The 15,923-nt window shown below is 48.1% G+C and overlaps 1 long non-coding RNA gene across 1 annotated transcript in view; it reads right to left on the minus strand.

Moving 5' to 3' along the window:
• Positions 1–15,923, minus strand: part of LOC137436895 (uncharacterized) — a 32,740-nt gene that overhangs the window by 10,921 nt on the left and 5,896 nt on the right. Inside the window, exon 2 of the long non-coding RNA XR_010986384.2 lies at positions 3,256–3,376. This is a non-coding gene — a long non-coding RNA (uncharacterized LOC137436895). The remainder of the gene's footprint in view (positions 1–3,255; positions 3,377–15,923) is intronic.

Raw genomic sequence — 15,923 nt, forward strand, 5'->3', positions numbered from 1 at the left:
GGATTTTATTTCAGTGATGCAGTTTGTCAGGATAGAGTGGGTGGCGGTGGAGATGGACTTGGTGGAGATGAAAAGCTGGATGTCATCGGCGAAGCAGTGGAATTGGAGACCATGACGGCGGATTAAGTGACCAAGGGGGGCCAGGTACAGGATGAAGAGGAGGGGGCCAAGAACTGAACCTTGGGGGCCACCTTGGGGGAGGGGAGTAGTGGAGGATTTGCAGTTATTGATTGAGATGAACTGGCGTCTGTCAGAGAGGTATGATTTGATCCAAGAGAGGGCAGTGCCGGTAATGTTAAAGGTGGTTTCAAGTCGGGTGAGGAGGATGGTGTGATTGATGGTGTCAAAGGCGGCGCTGAGGCCGAGGAGGATGAGAATGTTGAGGTTGCCAGCGTCAGAGGAGAGGAGAAGGTCGTTGGTGATTTTGAGGAGAGCAGTTTCAGTACTGTGGTTGGAGCGGAATCCGGCTTGGAATGTTTCATCCAGGTTATTGGCAGAGAGGTGATGTTTGAGTTGAGTGGCTACAGCGCGTTCAAAAACTTTTGACAGAAAGGGTAGGTTGGAGATGGGTCTGAAGTTATTTAGGGTGTCAGGGTTGAGTCCAGGTTTTTTTCAGAATGGGGGTAACAGCAGCAATTTTGAGGGATGGTGGGACGATGCCTGTAGACAGGGAGGAGTTTATTGTTGCAGTGATAAGTGGAGAGAGAGCAGGAAGGGAGGCCTTGACAAAGCTGGAGGGGATGGGGTCAAGAGTGCAGGTGGCAGTTTTCATTCCTATGAGGAGTTCAGAGAGGTCAGTAGGGGAGACTGGGGAGAATTGAGACAGGGGTTGGCAGGATAAGGGGGGGGGGGGGCAGGTGGTTTGAGGGGGAGCGGGTGCGGTGGTGGTTAAGCTGTTGTAGATGTTGTCAATTTTGCATTGGAAGAATGAAAGGAAGGAGATGCAGTTGTCTACTGTGAATGACTGGGTGGTGGTGTTCAGGGGGCTGAGGAGTTTGTTTATTGTAGAGAAGAGTGCTTTTGGGTTTCCGGAGCCAGAGTGGATAATTTGAGAGTAGTAGGCGGAGCGGGCGCGGGAGAGGGCATCTTTGTAGTGTTGTAGGTGGTCCTTGTAGGCTTGGGAGTGAATTGTGAAACCTGTTTTATTGCGGAGTCTTTCAAGTTGGCGAGCACGAGTTTTCATCAGGCGGAGTTCAGGGGTAAACCAGGGAGCAGAATGTGTGAAAGAAACTGTTTTGGTTTTTATAGGCGCAAGCTGGTCAAGGCAGGAGGAGAGAGTGTGGTTGTTGTAGTCAGTGAGGTCAGAAGGGGTGTGGAGGTCAACGAAGGGAGAAGTGGACATTTTTTCAGAGAGGGTGGATGAGAATGAGGTAGGTGAAAGAGCGTTTAGCTTACGGAAGTTGATAGTGCGATAATGCCTTGGTGCTGGGGTGGGGATGTTGATGGTCATAGTGATGGCTAAGTGGTCAGAGAGGGTGAGGTCAAAGCTAGAGAGATGGTGCAAAATTAGTCCAGTAGAGCAGACAAGGTCGAGAATGTGACCACGGTTATGGGTAGGAAAGTTGACATGTTGAGTGAGGTTAAAGCAGGTGAGTAAATCAGTGAAGTCAGTGGTTATTGTGGAGTCAGTGGAGTCCATGTGGATATTGAAATCACCGAGGAGGAGGATTGAGGGGGCGAGGGAACAGAGCTGGGTCAGAAAGTAGGAGAAGTCAGACAGGAATGATGGGTGTGGTTTAGGAGGGCGGTAGACAACAGCCATGACTGACTGTGACCAGAGAGTTTAAAAGCCAAGTGTTCAAATGATGGAGCAGATGAGATGGAGATGAGGCAAGCGTCCTCATTCAAGCGTCGTGAATGCAGCTTTGGCACACTTGCAGGCAGCGTCCAGTGCACCCTTTCTTGCAGCCACAGTCGATCAATTCATGGCACGATTTTGATGCTTCAGGAAGAGTGGCCCAAAGAGGCTGCCACCCAGTTGTCTCCTTTGTCCAGCCCCAGTCAGGTGGGTCTGGCATCTCTGGATCCATGACCAATGCCTGGTTACAACAGTTGGCCTGGTAGCAAGTGCGCTTCATGTGCTGCTTGAGTGTTGCTTGGGTTGGAGGAATGTTCTCTAGAGTTCTACACTTCTGTGTGAAGAGCTGTTTCCTGGCATCATTCACTTCCGTGCTCTCACTGGTTCTATCGTACATCAGCACCACAAATCACTCTAGCAGTAACATTGAGCCTTCACTGACCTCACTTGGCATGCCTAGGAGTTCATTGAAAGCATCATTCACCTCTGGGCATCCCCAATTTAGTTGGAAATGACACCTATGATGTTTTTCTACACTATGTGGTTCCAAAATTCAGCGCGTTTGAACATTAGACTCGGTGGACTGGCGGCCATTTTGGATTTGACCTCTCACGGTTCTCAGAGGTCAAATCTGACTTCCCTCCACATCTGAAAATAAACCTTATGGTATGCACTAACTATGTTAAAAATTTCATGCTTTTCTCATAAAATGCACAATTTTTGTGTTTATCTGCTGCTGTTTATCTGCTGTTTATTTTTGTGTTTATCTGTTTATCTGCTGTTTATCTGTTTATCTGCTGCTGCACTAGTAGAACACAAATCGCCTTTTTGTCTCTTCCAACAACCTCCCGTTTAGCAGTACTTGTAAAAAAATATTCATTCCGTCTCACCCTGAGCGCAGTGTAACAGTGAGATTCAGAATTCCAACAAATATGGCGATGCCTCACGCTGTTTCCTTAGTGCAAAATGCAAAGCAAGAGTTTAAAAGACCCTTCCTGTGTCCTTTTTCTCAAGATTGAGTGGGGTAAGGTGTTCTATGAACTCTAGTTTGCATTGGTACACCAGCGACTTGTGTATACACAAAACGATTTGGGAAGTAAGAACGATGCATTTGTTGTGTTCACCACCCCGTATATTATTAATGCATAACGAGTTGAAATTTTTAAGAGGGTAGGCACAGCTCACAGTGCCAAAGAATAAAGAAGAAAGGTCAGGATTATTGTATAATAACAAAATTAAACATCATTTGTGTACAACAACTCTTGCCTAAGTATCAGCTCCATGTGAGGCATCCCTACGATGTCATCTCATTTGCATACCTCCCAAATGACTTGTGTCCGAGTACGACGCAAGACTCCCATTCACCTTACAATCAACAACACATCCAGTGGTAGGGTAAAGGTTGTGAATCGTATTTTAAAAATTCTTATTTACTGGCTTGAGCTGCATACTCTTACCTCCTAAAGAGAGCTTGGCAAAGAAGTACAACACCAAGGCCACACCCGGCAGCACATAAACATTGGGGCCCAGAATATATGGGCGAATTATGGTATCAGACATTGTTCTGAAGAACGCCATCTAGAACAGACAGACATTCAGCTGGTGATTAGGGTGGCCCAAAAAGATGGGGGGAGGAGGGGGGGAAGAAATGTTGAAAATATGCTGCTCAGTAAGACTGGCTTCATTACACATGACAACAGCACCATGTATGCAAACAATTCGACAGATAGGAGCCATGTTTAGAGGTCCAAACAATTTACACATTTTTCATATCATTATCCTCAATTAGAATTACTGTATTATCCTACCTATTAATTTTCAAACGTAATACTTTTATGTTTTCAACCTTAAAATGATTGTATGATTGTGTCGTGCGTACCTAAGACATTGTGCAATAACGAATCAATTGTGTATTGCCTCTTGATGTATGCCTAAGTAGATATAATTGTATTATGTAACTTCATAATTAATAAATAAATGTAAAAAAGAAAAAAAAAAGAAGGAAAAACATGCAAGCAACATGTGACAGTTGCACCATGACATTTCAGTTCACCATTACATAGCAGTAGTAGTTCTGTTAACTGCTACTGACTGTTACTAGGCTGGTATAGGGGTGGGCCTGGATGGATTTTCATTTCTCTCTTCCCCCCCATCAAATACAATGTAGTAGGCAGAGATGTTTTCAATGTCCAGCAGTAATAAAGAAAAAAATATTAGGAGGGATTGGGGGGGGGTCATTTTATTTTGAAGATGAAAAATGTACATATGGCTGAGACCTCTAAATATTTTCGGATCTTTTTTTTTGTACACTAAGTCGAGGCTCGTATAAGAGCTAACATATAGAACATATAATAAAGGGAGCAGGAGACAAAAGGGGTGGTAGAGGGAAGCACATCAACAGTAAAGAACTGGGACATCGGGAGATCTTGGGGGGAGAGAGGGTTGGGGTGGGATACGCGGGATAAACAAGATGCACACTACATGGACTTTCAGGAAAGAAACAGGTAATTTGAAGAGGTGGTGGATTAACGGGGTTAGAAAACATCATGGTTTTCGATGGGGGATTTTTCTTTCCAATTCGGATTGTGCATCTTTCTCATTTTTGCATGGAGACTTCTGTTGTGATATGGAACAAGGGTCAGCCTTGTGAATGACAATTCAAACTTTTGTGTTTTTGGGCCACCACACTGGTGACAATGATTGGGGTTCAAAATATATTAAATGCACCCATTTTATACTCAAACAATTTCAATCTGAGAGGGAAAAAGGTAAGGGCGGGGAGGAGGAGAGATTTCGAGCAATGGGGCATGAATGAAGAGGAATGGAGGGATATGAATGAAGAGGAATGGAGGGATTGAATGAAGAGGAATGGAGGGATATGAATGAAAAGGAATGGAGGGATATGAATGAAGAGGAATGGAGGGATATGAATGAAGAGGAATGGAGGGATATGAATGAAGAGGAATGGAGGGATATGAATGAAGAGGAATGGAGGGATATGAATGAAGAGGAATGGAGGGATATGAATGAAGAGGAATGGAGGGATATGAATGAAGAGGAATGGAGGGATATGAATGAAGACGGAGGAGGCAAGAATGAAGACGGAGGAGGCAAGAATGACGACGGAGGAGGCAAGAATGACGACGCAGGAGGCAAGCATGAAGACGGAGGAGGCAAGAATGAAGACGGAGGAGGCAAGAATGAAGACGGAGGAGGCAAGAATGAAGACGGAGGAGGCAAGAATGAAGACGGAGGAGGGAAGAATGAAGACGGAGGCGGCAATAATGAAGACGGAGGCGGCAATAATGAAGACGGAGGAGGCAAGAATGAAGACGGAGGCGGCAATAATGAAGACGGAGGCGGCAATAATGAAGACGGAGGCGGCAATAATGAAGACGGAGGCGGCAATAATGAAGACGGAGGAGGCAAGAATGAAGACGGAGGAGGCAAAAATGACGACGCAGGAGGCAAGCATGAAGACGGAGGAGGCAAGAATGAAGACGGAGGAGGCAAGAATGAAGACGGAGGAGGCAAGAATGAAGACGGAGGAGGCAAGAATGAAGACGGAGGAGGCAAGAATGAAGACGGAGGAGGCAAGAATGAAGACGGAGGCGGCAAGAATGAAGACGGAGGCGGCAAGAATGAAGACGGAGGCGGAAAGAATGAAGACGGAGGAGGCAAGAATGAAGACGCAGGAGGCAAGCATGAAGACGCAGGAGGCAAGCATGAAGACGGGGAAGGCAGGAAAGAAGACGGAGGAGGCAAGAATGAAGAGGGATGGGGGGGGGGGGGGGGTATGAATGAGGTATATGAATGAGGGTATATACAGACTTGGCATTTAATATGGAATATTTTTTTTGTGGGGGTGAACTTACTTTTCAAGATGTCTTAGAACCAAAAGTTCATTGGAATTATGTTGAAATTATTCTAGATTTTGTTAATGTGACCTTTAAAGGAAACAAAAACCACATTTGACATTTCAAAACAAATAAATTGATCCTTGAAAGTGATGTAAACTGATATCGAACTCAATTCATGGACAGCACTGTGTTAAAGTTCTGTACGTTTTCCAGAAGTATTTCTTTATTTTGCACATTAGCCAAATTTTTTTTTAACAAAAACAAAAGTTAAATTACGACTGGGATTACGGACAGTAAAATTACAGTTCAGTACTTCGTGTAACCCCCACGAGCATTCAGGAGAGCACGTACACGTCGAGGCATGCTGTTCACGAGATTTGCCAAGGTTTGGACAGGAATCGCTTGCCATGCAGGGACAATAGCCTGCTGCAATTCACGCACAGAGGTCGGCTGCTGGTCCAAGTGGTCGATTTGACACGTTAATTCTGCCCACAAGTTCTCTATCGGATTCATATCTGGGGACATGGCAGGCCACTCCATATGCTCTACACCACGGTCAGCAAGAAAGTGTTGGATCATGCGAGCACGATGAGGCCATGCATTGTCATCTTGGAAGACAAAGTTTCCTCGAAAGGCTGCACGAGCAAATGGAAGCAATGTTTCTTCCAGAATGGCCCTGTACTTGAACTGGTTCAGGTTTCCATTCAGAACAACCAGGTCAGTTTTGCCCCCTGCATGAAAAGCAGCCCAAACGGTCACCCCACCACCTCCAGCTTGGACTTTTGGCACTATACAATCTTTGTTGTAGGCTTCATGCACTTGTCTGCGCACTCGGACGCGGCAATCTTGACGATAGACCAGAAATCTAGACTCGTCACTGAGGATCACGTGATTCCAGTGTCCTGGCTGCCACCGACGGTGCTCTCTGGCCCACTGCAATCGGCGCTGGTGGTGTTGTCTGGTCAGGCGTGGCTTTCTCAGGGGACGCCTGGCACGATAGCCTGCTTGAACCAGTCGTTGGTTGACTATCATTCTGGATACAGGCACATTTGTCAGTTGCTGCCACTCAGCCCTAAGCCGATTAGCTGACTTGGTACGGCCATTGCGGACTAACCGGTGCAGCTGGCGATCATCCCTCCTTGTGGTTCTGCGGGGACGTCCTGGCCTCGGTATTGGAGTAAGGACACCCCTCTGAGCATTTCGTTTCAGGATCTTTGACACCTGACCTTGAGTGATGCCATACTGCCGAGCAATAGCACGCTGTTTCATGCCGTAATATCGTAAAGCCACCACTCCATGACAAACAGCATTGTCGAGTTGACGGACCATCTCCAGAAGAAGCGGCAATAACTTTTGGAGACGTGCAGCAGTTGTTTTCCACTAATACAGAACGCAACAACCCTTGTATACCCGACTGTGAAGCCAATCATCAAATGCACCTGTCCGTACATTTTGCCATGCCACCTGTGATATAATCCTGTTGTTGACTTCTTGCTGCGACAGACAATCAGTGACATGGTTCTTCTAACAAATAAATCACCAAAGTGTAAAAGAAACTCACCAGATTGATATACTGAGTTAAGAAAGTAAACCCAAGTCAAGAAAAAAAAAAATTCCATATTAAATGCCAAGTCTGTGTGTGTGTGTCTATATATATATATATATATATATATATATATATATATATATATATATATATACAGTGGAACCTTGACTTACGAGTTTAATTCGTTCCGTGACCGAGCTCGTAACTCAAATTGCTCGTATCTCAAATCAAATTTCCCCATTGAAATGCATTGAAATGCTATTAATCCGTTCCAGCCCGCCAAAAACCACACCAATTTTTTTTTAATATACAGTATATATAAAAATATCTCGCGCTTTATATTTCACCTGTATGCAGCATACAAGTTGGCAGGATGGCCTGGACTGGAGGTACGCACACTTGACTCTAAAGTCTAAACTGTCCAGCCTGGGTTTGAATCCCGACCCAGCTATAACCTGTCATGGGTGAATCACAGGCAGGGTGATTCATCAATGTGTGTACCGCTAAACTGGGCGCCCCGTTTGCGTCCCATTAGTTGTTGGATGTTAAGGATCTCACCGTGTTTTCCACAAAGAGAAGGCGAGCTATCGCCGGCACTCTGAACAAGTTGTGGCCTGGCATGGCATGAACATGAAAACATGAACATGAACATGAAATGTTCGACATGAACATGAAATTTTCCGAAATAACCAAAATGCGAAAACAAAAACGCAGCGCTATACGACAGAGATACGTACTGTACTTGAACGGCAAGATAACCACGTGACCAGAACCTACCTGGCGGCGTAAACTCGAAATAACCAAAATGCGAAAACAAAAACGCAGCGCTATACGACAGAGATACGTACTGTACTTGAACGGCAAGATAACCACGTGACCGGATGGCGAAAGCTCGTAACTCGGCTCTCGCCTCGCATCTCAAAGCAATAAACCGCCCAAGCGACGGCTCGTATCTCGAAAAACTCGTAAGTTGGGGCACTCGTAAGTCAAGGTTCCACTGTATATATATATATATATTTATATATATATATATATTATATATATATATATATATATATATATATATATATATATATTGGCACGACACCCTGTTGACACCACAAGATCGCGGATTGGCCTAAACGGTTTATTCGGAGGCAACAACCAAACACGGATTTTACTATGTCGCACGGGAGGAAGAAGGAAAATGGAAGCTGCGCAAAAAGCTTACCTTGTGCGCCGACTGCAGCTTCGATCCTGCAAGGAAATTAATTAAACCGGGCACAGGTTTAAATGGGAAAGGAAAATAATACAAGGGTTTATTGCAAAGAAAAATCGGGACAGGGTAATAAAGGGTAATAAAAGCATGCGTCGGTAATAAATATCCTCATCGGGACATCCCCACACGACAGATTTCAGAAACGAGACTACGGAGTATGAATTAAGGAAAAGAACACGTCATGTAATTGTGAAATGTGGTGTGAGCTTATCTGTCCAACGTCTTTTATTGTTTGCCGTCCAACACGGCTCCGTTCGGCGTCCCACGCGGCCCTCTCCGACCGCCTCCGAGCACCACCAGGCCTCGCTCCAAGCGCCACAAGGTCCCACAGCAGGAAAAGCACCGCGCGTCCAACGCAGGCTAGCGGCTCCAAGCGAGGTGGATCTTCACCCACGTTCGGCCTGCTACGTCCCAGTCAGCTCTCCGAAGCAAAACGTGCAAGAAGCAAGCAAACTCCACTCGGGCTATTACTCGACTCAACTCGGGCTGCGCAAGACGAAGAAGAGCAGAGAAAATGTCCAAGCACCAAGAGAGACAAGGGGACCGCAAGAGACTCTCCAGACCAACTCCGTATCCAGGTTTGCTGCTGCTCCAAGCCAAGCGCAAATCCAACTTCGCTCTCTCTCTCTCTCCCTCTTTCTCTCTGTCCTTTGGCGCGTGCTTAAATAACCTGGCCGGTGACATCAGCCTTGGCGCGCTACCAACCAGTGACTTCCACCGAACCTTCCAGCTTTGCGACTCCCGCACTCGTTGGCTGGAGGTTCGCGCCTAGCGCGCTGACCAATCACAGGCCCGTAGCGTGGTAATAGCTCGTGCTACTCGATGTTCCTAGGCCGCCGGAAGTGTAGCGGCGGCAACCATCATCAGCGGTGTCCTGGCCTGGTTTCTTTGCCTGTTCCTTCTGAAGTCATTGTCAGGGAAGGGAAGTCATTTAATGTTGCACGAAGGAGATCCTAACTACGTGTCTAAGTGGTGTGCATTGCCATACGGGACATAGGTTTGGTTAACCAGGTGAGACACACAGGGGCGTTATATTTTAATCCCTAACTCTACTTATCACTCGAACATCCTGGTATGTCCACAGATATACTCTTACCCGACAAAACGCCTACACATGAAACTTATTACAAGGTGGATTCCTTACCACGACAGACGAAGCACGTTACCTATTCAGATCTATCTATCTAGCTCTACATATTGCTACCCTACCGACGATACGATACGATACATATATATATATGATACGATACGATACGATACGATACGATACGATACACTGTGTGTGTGTGTGTGTGTGTGTGTGTGTGTGTGTGTGTGTGTGTGTGTGTGTGTGTGTGTGTGTGTGTAATATTACCGATAGACTCCTAAACGGAGAGGCTCACGTGCTTGATATTTGGCATAGACATGGCCATTGAGCCTGGGAAGAACATGGCCTACCTAAAAATATTTGACGAGATCCATATTTTTTATTCATATTTACCTCAGCGCATTTCAGCGAGGAATATTATACACGGAATCTGAGCCGGTGGCAGAGCAGCGCGCTGATTCGCTCAGAGCGATCACATGATGTTCCATCCTTGCCGCCATAATCTCACAGTTACGCGTTCGCACGTATTTAAGAGCGAAAAGCGATTGTGTTTTTTTCACATTTCAGCGAGGAACATTATTGCCATTCACACCACATAAGTTTTTTTTTCTTACATCTTCAGATCCATATTTTTAGCCATAACGTAGCGAACGTACGTAGCGTAGCTAACGTAGCGTTAGCATAACGTAGCGTAGCGTAGCGATCCTCGCTCAGGATCTTCGTCAGGTTCGCGAGCGAGTTAGCCAAAAACGTAAAAGTGAAAATATATCGAATGACCATTGCCATTCACACCACATAGGTTTTTTTTTCTTTCATCTTTAGATCCATATTTTTTGCCATAACATAGCGCATTAGGGCTCGCTCGAGCTCGAGTTAGCCAATCACCTGGGTGCATGAGGCCACGTTGGCCACGCCCACGACACGACGCAGAGTTGCAATCTTGCATTTGCGTTGTTTGTTTGATTGCAGAAGTTGCAATCTTCATTACCACGTGTAAACGTAAAAGTGAAAAAAATTGAATTTGTCTACGAGTGAGTGACTGGAAGACTGACTGTGATAAAGGCAATGGCACCGAAGAAAATAAATTTGTTGCGTTCAACCTCCCGAGCAAGGAAAATCGCTGATCGGAGACTCCATGAAACCGATGAAGATACTTCTCACCATCGACAAGCCAATCAAGAACGTGTCTCTAGATTCAGACAGCAAGACGATTCCCCGTGCTTCTCCCATGGCCAACTATACGTAGGATGTAGTCGGGTAGGACAAGAGAACAATCTATACAATCTATATGATATATATATTGTTGCGGTTTTGTAAATAAAGGCAACCCCCCTATAGTTAGTTACACCACAACATGTAGCCTCGTATAGTTAGTTATTTCTTATTAAATCTAAAGCATAGTCCCCTTCCCGGTGTTAGTATGCGTTGAGGCAGGCAGGATAATGGTAGGCCTCATCGAAGCCTAAAGTGCCTCGTCATGGGACTAGGCCAGGCCTTGCAGGCCCGAAAGAGGAGCTAAAGGGAGTGGCCGAGGGCATGGCCAATGAACTGTCACCAATGGGAGCTAAAGGGAGTGGCCGAGGGTGACCAATGAGGGGCTGTCACGACACGTGACCCCAGGCGGCCAATGGAGGCCCGTGCAACATTCGAGTGGAGTTTCGGGGGGCTATAAAACCCGGCCCAGACTCCCCGCTCGAGGGATTGCAGGCGCTCTGACTCTCTGCCTCGCTGACTCTGACCCGCTGGTCTCCTGCTATACTCTCCCTCGCTCGCTTGGCTCCCGCAGACTGAGCGCTCCTTGGGTTCCTGCTACATGCACGTGATCGATCAACGTCCCTGCCGCGATCATCTCCGGCTGTGGTGTCCTGGGTTGGAGCGATTCTTGGGGCTTCCGTCCAACGAGCCCATCCGGGCGAGCTGCACGAAGCGGCCGCGCTTTGTGCGCATTACCCTCTTCCTTCCCTTCCCCGAACGAATGAGGGGCATTGTCTGGGCATCTAGGTAAGGCCGCTAAGATTCTTCGCTCTGTCCGTTTCTGTAAATACTGTGAATTGTGAATAAATCCTGTGTTTGGTTTCCAACCTGGCCGTCATCGTCCTTTCCATATTGACCTAGCATCGCCCCGAATTAAAACCACTCGATCGGGTTCGATAGTGTTAATGGCACGAGTTACGCGACGCACAACCGCTTGGGCGTCCAGAATCAGCGTGACTCGTGCGGGGTTCAGTCCCTGTTCTCACAGCTGCGTGTGTCTGAAGGTATTCGGGTGGTGACCGTTAACCCTTCCACGCGTAGCTGCGGGCTCGGCGGCTGGAATTGCTTTGCAATCCGTCCACCACAAGTGTAGTGTGGTTGGCGGCCTCGTGGACTCGGAGTTCGAGGGGGAGCAGAGCTTAAACCCCCCTTAGTACGTCGACGAACCCGGGATCCGCAACAATATATATATATATTGTTGCGGTTTTGAGTTTTGTACAATAAAGGTTAAATTCCCCCCTCATAGTTAGTCACATTACAACATGTAGCCTCATGATAGTTCAGTTACTTCTTAGTATTTGTGAGCATAGTCCTTTTCCTGTGTTAGTTTTGCATTGAGTAGAATAATGAGAGTAGGTCCTTTTCGTTGCTTTCATTGCCTTATGTCTCCTTGTACTGCCTTTGGCTTTTTGGCACGAATTAACACGAGGCAGGCCTGGCAAATCGAGCAGGGACCGAATGAGGGCAGCAGAGAAGCTGACGGTAAGCACGAACCACCAATCAGGGCTCAAAGGGAGTGGCTGCAGCACTGCGTCACAGGGTGTGGTTGGAACGTTCGAGAAGGCTAAGGGCGTGGCAATAAAACCCGTTGCGCGAAGCCCCCACGAACAGTTCGGGAAAAGGAGTCCTTCTGTGGAGAGGTGAACTTGCAGTTCTGTGAAGGGAGGCGTTTGACTGAGTATTGATGAGAGTTACGAGTTCGGAGAAAAGACGCACATGAACTAAGTATAAGCGCTCGTACCAAAGTGACGCTCGGTTGAGCTTAGGCCGAGCCTCTATTGGGTTACGCGAGTGATAGCGCGCCGGTAACTCAACGCGCTGTGGAAAGCCGCCGAGAGACGCGTACATTCCCTCCCGCCTTCCTGCCTCATCTGCCCCTTTGTTCGAGAGACGCACTACGAGGATCCTTTCCACCACCTGCTTGCCTTCATCGCGGGATGTGCTGTGATCGTGGAGTGCCACGCCGGTCGACGCCGCCGTTCCTGGACGACCAAGGCAGCGCGTGAACATCATCCTGCCTGCATTTCCCCTTTGTGAGTGTGATCAGGCCCGTGTCTGGGAATAAGCATAAGACTGTATAAGGCTGCTCTGTGTCTGACTTCTTCCGAATTGTATATATAAGTGTAAATAATAATTAAACCTGTTATTTCTTTATTCGACCGTTTCGTCCCTTCCATCATTGACTAAGCGTGGTACGAATAGAACCGCTCAAATCGGGTTCCAATACTAACGGTAACTGCACGGACCACGTGGTGCGCAATCCACTCGGTGTACCCAAATTACACGTGGCTCGTGCGAGGCTTGCTTCCCCGCTTCGCAGGTATTTAGGTACGTGCGAGACCTGTCCCGAAACCCTACCTTGCGTTTGCCTGGGAGGGGCGTTTCAAGTCTCGGTTACGCCGGCCCAGAAAGAACAAGGGGCTTAATCCCCCCTTGGTAAGGGTAGGAAGGGTGGCGGAAAACCGTAACAATTGGTAGTCAGGAGTGGGGATTTGGAACCCTGGACAAAGTTTTGGACACCAAATTGTACAAATTGGCAGTAACATTTGGTGTCGGGGAGTGAGATTGGACCGGGAGTGTGCTTCACGTACTCGAAAATTACGAGCGGACTAAATTTAGTATAAAAGGCAAATTTGTATTCGTACCATGGCTAGCCAAGACGGTCGAATGCCGGTGGGGGTAGAAGATGAGGTAGAGGTAGAATTGATAACCCAGGACCCACAGGAAGGGTTGGTAGAAGAGGAGGAAATTGATGAGGGCGGTAGCTGGCGAAGAAAATGGCGATGTCTCACACGTGGCAGCGAGAGCCGAGCCCGCGATGCCAAGATACATGCAACTATTCCTGACCCAATTGAAAGAAATGAGGGAAGAAGCAAGGGGTAACGGTGACAAAACCACCAAAGAAATGAAAGAAATGAAGGGCGAACTGAATGCGAAAATGGACATCCAAAAGAATGACATAAATAAAATGAATGAAAAAGTGGACACCCGAGGAGAGACATTGGAGAAAATGAGGGTGGCGTCGGAAAAAGAAATAAAAAAATTGGGGGAGGACATTGGGCGCAGGTTGAGCGAGGAGGTCGCCTTGGTATGCGACGAGGTGATGCGATGTAAGGAACGCGTGGGGAGCGAGCTTGGGCAGAGCGCAGCTAAGTTGACCCCGGGTGTGCACTCTTGCACACACTCTGTAACACACTCGGGTGTGCACTCCTGCACACTCTGTAACACTCTCCCCGCACACAGTCCGGTGTGCATTTTCCCTCACACTCTAACACCCACGGGCATTTCCTCCGCAGAGCGCAGCTAAGTTGACCGGGGCTATAGAAATCGCGACGCGGGGTGTAGGAAAGCCGACGGTTGCCGAATTGGAAAAGAAAATTTTATTGGCGCCGGCCATCGTTGAAGAAAAAGAAATAATTCAAATTGAAGAAATGATTGAAACCGAAGAGACAGTAGATCCGGGAAATGAATCGTTGGAGAAAATAATGGGATGCGCACAAAGTTTGTATTTGCACCGTGATGTCGGGCTTGCTAACTCAATGGAAAGTTTGCAGGTGCTGGCGGAAAAAGAGGTCCCCCAAGGCGAGTGGAATTAATGGCGCGAATGGGGTTTTGGCGCGCTTGGGAAAGACAAAACCCGGGCGGTCGTGGAAGGTCCATTGTGCGGTGTACGAGGGCGACTGGTGTGCGTGTGAGGGAAAAGTGTGCACCGGAGCGCGGTTGTAAGTGAGAAAAGTGTGCGCCAGAGTGTGTGGTAACGGGAGAGTGTGTTACAGAGTGCAAAGGAGTGCACACCCAAGAGTGGGGAGAAAAAGTGTGCGATGATTGGGTGTGTACCAGGAGAGTGCACACCCGTGGGTGTTACGGAGTATGTAACGAGAGTGTGCACGAGAAGAGCGCGTGGAGAAAAGGTGTGCGATGATTAGGTGTGCAACAGGAGAGTGCACACCCGTGGGTGTTACAGAGTGTGAGGGAGAATGCACACCGGACTGTGTGCGGGGAGAGTGTGTTACAGAGTGTGTGCAGGAGTGCACACCCGGGGGCGTTACAGAGTGCGTAGAAGAAGAGGGCGTACTGAAGTGTGTGAGGGGCGTGAGTGCGCCTAGGTGTGCAGGTGCAAGTACAGTGTGCGAGGGAGAATGCACACCAGAGGATGTGGAAGGAGAGTGTGTAACAATGTATGGGCGGCGTAGGGACGCCTCGGTGTGCGAGTGTGGAGTGGGTCGCGAGTGGTGAGAACGTGGCTCAAGCATCGACACCGACCGGGGTAGCGTTTAGCGCGACGGATAGCCGACGTGAGCCCTCGGTGAGTTGTTCAGCAGCAGGGACCGGCGGGGATCGATGCCACGGCCGTGTCACAAGGACCGACCGACATGCACCATTCGTGCCGGCCCCCGCCCTGTATGGTTGGTGCCGTGCCGTGGGGGCAAAGGCAATCCGCAAGGTTCAAGGGGAGGTAGGAGATTTCGGAGCCACGCACCTTAGCGAGTGCGGTGCTCCGACCGTGGGCGGTTGGGATCATCGTGCGTGGGACGGCGAGGCCCTGTGCAGAGATGGGCCCCTGCACCTCGGCCCATCCATGCCTCCTCCCCTGTATCGAAAATGCCCGACGGACACCCCATACAGGAGACAAACCAACCGCATGGATTGCTCGGCCTTTCGAGGTCGAGCCATGACAATGTATTCCCACACGGAGAGGCTCAAGTGTAGCGGACTGATGAGGATAGTGTACCCTACGTGGAGGAATGGTAGTTTGACCATTCCTCACACGGTCAGGGCCCATGAGCATTAGATTAGGGGGATGGCAGTGTTATGCAGATGGAGATGCCGGCCATGGTTACATCCATGGGGCACCGAAGCTAGCCGAGGGAGGGCTAGGATAATGATAGGGAATTAGAAGACCTTAGGGACAAGAATCAAGTTGTGACGCTTGTACTGCAGTGGGGACGCAGGTAGTTTAAATGGTTGATAATGACGAAGGGAGTCGTCAAATGCTTTCTCCAGATCAACAAACCAAAGAAACAACTTCTTCCTCTTCTCCAAGTACTTCTTCTGCAACTACCTCACAATAAAGAGCGCGTCTGTCGTTCCTCTTCCTGGCATAAATCCAAACTGCATTT

This window comes from Myxine glutinosa, chromosome 11 (genome assembly GCF_964187855.1).
Source record: "Myxine glutinosa chromosome 11, kmMyxGlut1.1, whole genome shotgun sequence".
NCBI classification, from domain to species: Eukaryota; Metazoa; Chordata; class Myxini; order Myxiniformes; family Myxinidae; genus Myxine; species Myxine glutinosa.